This window comes from Triticum dicoccoides, chromosome 5A (assembly GCF_002162155.2).
Source record: "Triticum dicoccoides isolate Atlit2015 ecotype Zavitan chromosome 5A, WEW_v2.0, whole genome shotgun sequence".
Lineage (NCBI taxonomy): Eukaryota > Viridiplantae > Streptophyta > Magnoliopsida > Poales > Poaceae > Triticum > Triticum dicoccoides.
Window position 1 is genome coordinate 617,001,526 of NC_041388.1, and position 5,934 is coordinate 617,007,459.

Genomic DNA, 5,934 nt, shown 5'->3' on the forward strand with positions numbered 1-5,934 from the left:
ATTACTTAAGAACTCCCACTTAGACAGACATCCCTCTAATCATCTAAGTGATCACTGATACGTCTCCAACGTATCTATAATTTTTGATTGCTCCATGCTATATTATCTACTGTTTTGGATATTATTGGGATTTATTATCCACTTTTATATTATTTTTTGGGACTAACCTATTAACCGGAGGCCTAGCCCAGAATTGCTGTTTTTTTGCCTATTTTAGGGTTTCGAGGAAAAGGAATATCAAACGGAGTCCAAACGGAATGAAACCTTTGGGAACGTGACTTTCTCACCGAACATGATCCAGGAGACTTGGACCCTACGTCAAGAAATAAAGGAGGAGGCCACGAGGTAGGGGGCGCGTCTACCCCCCCCCCCCAGGCACGCCCTCCACCCTCGTGGGCCCCCTAATGCTCCACCGACGTACTCCTTCCTCCTATATATACCTACGTACCCCCAAATGATCAAATACGGAGCCAAAACCCTAATTCCACCGCCGTAACTTCCTGTATCCACGAGATCCCATCTCGGGGCCTGTTCGGGAGCACCGCTGGAGGGGGCATCCATCACGGAGGGCTTCTACATCAACACCATAGCCTCTCCGATGAACTGTGAGTAGTTTACCTCAGACCTTCGGGTCCATAGTTATTAGCCAGATGGCTTCTTCTCTCTTTTTGGATCTCAATACAATGTTCTCCCCCTCTCTTATGGAGATATATTCGATGTAATCTTCTTTTTGCGGTGTGTTTCTTGAGACCGATGAATTGTGGGTTTATGATCAAGATTATCTATGAATGATATTTGAATCTTCGCTGAATTCTTTTATGTATGATTGGTTATCTTTGCAAGTCTCTTCGAATTATCAGTTTGGTTTGGCCTACTAGATTGATCTTTCTTGCAATGGGAGAAGTGCTTAGCTTTGGGTTCAATCTTGCGGTGTCCTTTCCTAGTGACAGTAGGGGCAACAAGGCACGTATTGTATTGTTGTCATCGAGGATAACAAGATGTTTTTTATCATATTGCATGAATTTATCCCTCTACATCATGTCATCTTGCTTAAGGCGTTACTCTGTTTTCATGAACTTAATACTCTAGATGCATGCTGGATAGCGGTCGATGAGTGGAGTAATAGTAGTAGATGCAGGTAGGAGTCGGTATACTTGTCTCGGACGTGATGCCTATATACATGATCATACCTATATATTCTCATAACTATGCTCAATTTTGTCAATTGCTCAACAGTAATTCGTTGACCCACCGTAAAATACTTATGCTCTTGAGAGAAGCCACTAGTGAAACCTATGGCCTCCGGGTCTATCTTCATCATATTAATCTTCCAATACTTAGTTATTTCTTTTGCTTTTTACTTTGCTTTTATTTTACTTTGCATCTTTATCACAAAAACACCAAAAATATTATCTTATCATATCTATCAGATCTCACTCTCCTAAGTGACCGTGAAGGGATTGACAACCCCTTATCGCGTTGGTTGCGAGCAGTTATTTGTTTTGTGCAGGTACGAGGGACTCGCGCGTAGCCTCCTAATGGATTGATACCTTGGTTCTCAAAAACTGAGGGAAATACTTACGCTACTTTGCTGCATCATCATGTACTCTTCAAGGAAATCCAACACAGTGCTCAAGAGGTAGCAAGAAGATTTCTGGCGCCGTTGCCGAGGAGTCTACGCAAATGTCAAACATACCAAGTACCCATCACAACCTTTATCTCCCGCATTACATTATTTTCCATTTGCCTCTCGTTTTCCTCTCCCCCACTTCACCCTTGTCGTTTTATTCGCCCCCCCTCTCTCTCTATCCTCCCTCTCTTTCTCTATTTGCCTCTTTTTGCCCTTTGCACCTTCTGCCGTTTTGTCTGAAATTGGGGAAATTATTGTCGATTTGGACAATAATAATATCATGAAAAATTATGATGCTCCTGCTAAAGAACCCCCCATCTTACATACAAAAAAATTCTGTGTTGGTAGTGGTAATATTATTGGAAAATGAGTTATTCAAGATTTCTTTACTTGTGTTGGTGCTTTACCTTCTATGGGTAGTTCTATCCTTCATAGAACTAGTAGTCTTGCGGACGCTATTTCCATGCTTGTAGTTTAACTTGAAAGACAATTCATGCACATGCATCCTTGCATACAAAGGATTTTCCTGTAATTTTCTAATATTGAGCATTCTTCTGTTAAGCATGCCACTACTATCTTTTTGGCTCATGAGTTTAGATTCATAATAAAAGAGGTCAAAGAAATCTTTGCGCATTATAGGGTGGACGCTTGTCGTCCTCCCATAGAGGCTATCCTTTTTGATCAAGAAGAAATAATGTGTTTTCAATCTCTAGACTATGTTGCTTTCAATGGAAATCTTAGAAAAAGGGTTCCTACCAATGTTTTAGTTGATAGAATTTCTGAAATTAATGATGATTTGGCCATTCGAAATAATGAACTAGGATATTCTCTTGAATATAGGCTCACAAAGTTCTGTCAAAAGAATGCTTACAATGATGAATTGGTTGTGCAATACGAAGGACCAAAGGAGGAACCAATACCTCCCAAGGTTGATCTTGGGGACTTTTGTCTTTGATTACTTTTGCTTGCCTCAAATAAAACTTGCTGCCGAACATAGAGAATATGAAATGAGTTTTAATGATCTATCTTACTATTATGGCAATACCTAGATCTATCCTTGCTTTTTATGCCTAGCAAGGGGCGTTAAACGATAGTGCTTGTTGGGAGGCAATCCAATTTTATTTTTATTCCTTGCTTTTTGCTCCTGTTTAGTAATAAATAATTTACCTAGCCTATATTTTGGTTGTGTTTTTTGTGTTTAATTAGTGTTTGTGCCAAGTAGAACCATTGGGAAAACTTGGGGAAACTCTTGTTAATCTTGCTGTAAAAATCAGAAACTTTAGTGCTCACGAGAACTCCTGCCATTTTTATTTGGAAAGTGATATAAGTTAATTATTTTTGCAGATGATTAATTGATACATTCCTCACGTCCAGCAATTTATTTTAGAATTTTTGGGGTTCCAGATCTTGCGCTAGCTACAGATTACTACAGACTGTTCTGTTTTTGACAGATTCTGTTTTTCATGTGTTGTTTGCTTATTTTGATGAATCTATGGCTAGTAAAATAGTTTATAAACCATAGAGAAGTTGGAATACAGTAGGTTTAACACAAATATAAATAAATAATAAGTTCATTACAGTACCTTGAGGTGGTCTTTTGTTTTCTTTCACTAACGGAGCTCACGAGATTTTCTACTTTAAGTTTTGTGTTGTGAAGTTTTCAAATTTTGGGTAAATATTTGATGGATTATGGAACAAGGAGTGGCAAGAGCCTAAGCTTGGGGATGCCCGTTGGACCCCCAAGATAATCTAAGGACACCTAAAAGCCAAAGCTTGGGGATGCCCCGGAAGGCATCCCCTCTTTCGTCTACTTCTATCGTTACTTTACTTGGAGCTATATTTTTATTCACCACATGATATGTGTTTTGCTTGGAGCGTCTTGTATTATTTGAGTCTTTATTTGTTAGTTTACCACAATCATCCTTGCTGTACACACCTTTTGATAGAGCCATACATCATTTGGAATTTGTTAGAATACTCTATGTGCTTCGCTTATATCATTTGAGTTATATAGTTTTGCTCTAGTACTTCACTTATATTTTTTAGAGCACGGTGGTGGAATTGTTTTATAGAAACTATTGGTCTCTCATTCTTCACTTATATTATTTTGAGAGTCTTAAATAGCATGGAAATTTGCTTAAATAATCCTAATATGCTTGGTATTCAAGAATAGTAAAAACTTTCTTATGAGTGTGTTGAATGCTATGAGAAGTTCGATGCTTGATAATTGTTTTGAGATATAAAGATGGTGATATTAAAGTTGTGCTAGTTGAGTAGTTGTGAATTTGAGAAATACTTGTGTTAAAGTTTGTGATTCCCGTAGCAAGCACGTATGGTGAACCGTTATGTGATGAAGTCGGAGCATGATTTATTTTTTGATTGTCTTCCTTATGAGTGACGGTCGGGGACGAGCGATGGTCTTTTCCTACCAATCTATCCCCCTAGGAGCATGCGCGTAATACTTTGTGCTACGTCTTGAGCTTGCGTTGGTTTTCCCCGAAGAGGAAGGGATGATGCAGCAGAGTAGCATAAGTATTTCCCTCAGTTTTTGAGAACCAAGGTATCAATCCAGTAGGAGGCCACGCTCAAGTCCCTCATACGTGCACAAAACGATAGCTACTCGCAACCAACGCAATTAGGGGTTGTCAATCCCTTCACGATCACTTACGAGAGTGAGATCTGATAGATATAATATTTTTGATACTTTTGGTATAAAGATGCAAAGTAAAAAGTAAAGGCAGAGTAAAAAAAGCAAAGCAAGATTAAAGTGATGGAGATTGATATGATGAGAATAGACACGGGGCCATAGGTTTCACTAGTGGCTTCTCTCAAGAGCATAAGTATTCTACGGTGGGTGAACAAATTACTATTGAGCAATTGACAGAATTGAGCATAGTAATGAGAATATCTAGGCATGATCATGTATATAGGCATCACGTCCATGACAAGTAGACCGAAACGATTCTGCATCTACTACTACTACTCCACTCATCGACCGCTATCCAGCATGCATCTAGAGTATTAAGTTAAAAACATAGTAACGCATTAAGCAAGATGACATGATGTAGATAGATAAATTCATGCAATATGAAATAAACCCCATCTTTTTATCCTCGATGGCAACGATGCAATACGTGCCTTGCTGCCCCTTCTGTCACTGGGAAAGGACACCGCAAGATCGAACCCAAAGCTAAGCACTTCTCCCATGGCAAGAACTACCAATATAGTTGGCCAAACCAAACGGATAATTCGAAGAGACTTGCAAAGATAACCAATCATACATAAAAGAATTTAGAGAAGATTCAAATATTATTCATAGATAGACTTGATCATAAACCCACAATTCATCGGTCTGAACAAACACACCGCAAAAACAAGATTACATCGAATAGATCTCCACAAGAGAGGGGGAGAACTTTGTATTGAGATTCAAAGAGAGAGAAGAAGCCATCTAGCTACTAACTATGGACCCGAAGGTCTGAGGTAAACGACTCACACTTCATCGGAGGGGCTAGGATGATGTAGAAGCCCTCCGTGATGATGGCCCTCTCCGGCGGAGCTCTGGAACAGGCCCCAAGATGGGATCTCATGGATACAGAAAGTTGCGGCGGTGGGATTAGGTTTTTGGCTCCTCTTCTGATCGTTTGGGGTACGTAGGTATATATAGGAGGAAGGAGTACGTCGGTGGAGCACCGAGGGGCCCACGAGGCAGCGGGCGCGCCCTAGGGGGGCGCCCCCCACCCTCGTGACCTCCTCTTTGACTCCTTGGAGTAGGGTCCAAGTCTCCTGGATCACGTTCGGTGAGAAAATCACGTTCCCGAAGGTTTTATTCCGTTTGGACTCCGTTTGATATTCTGTTTCTCCGAAACACTGAAATAGGCAAAAAACAGCAGTTCTGGGCTGGGCCTCCGGTTTATAGGTTAGTCCCAAAAATAATATAAAAGTGGAAAATAAAGCCAAATATAGTCCAAAACAGTAGATAATATAGCATGGAGCAATCAAAAATTATAGATACGTTGGAGACGTATCAGGCATCCCCAAGCTTAATTCCTGCTCGTCCTCGAGTAGGTAAATGATAAAAAGAGAATTTTTGATGCGGAGTGCTACTTGGCATAATTTCAATGCAAATCTTCTTAATTGTGAAATGAATATTCAGATTCGAAAGATTCAAGACAAAAGTTTATATTGACATAAAAATAATAATACTTCAAGCATACTAACAAAGCAATTATGTCTTCTCAAAATAACATGGCCAAAGAAAGTTAACCCTACAAAATCATATAGTCTGGCTATGCTCTATCTTC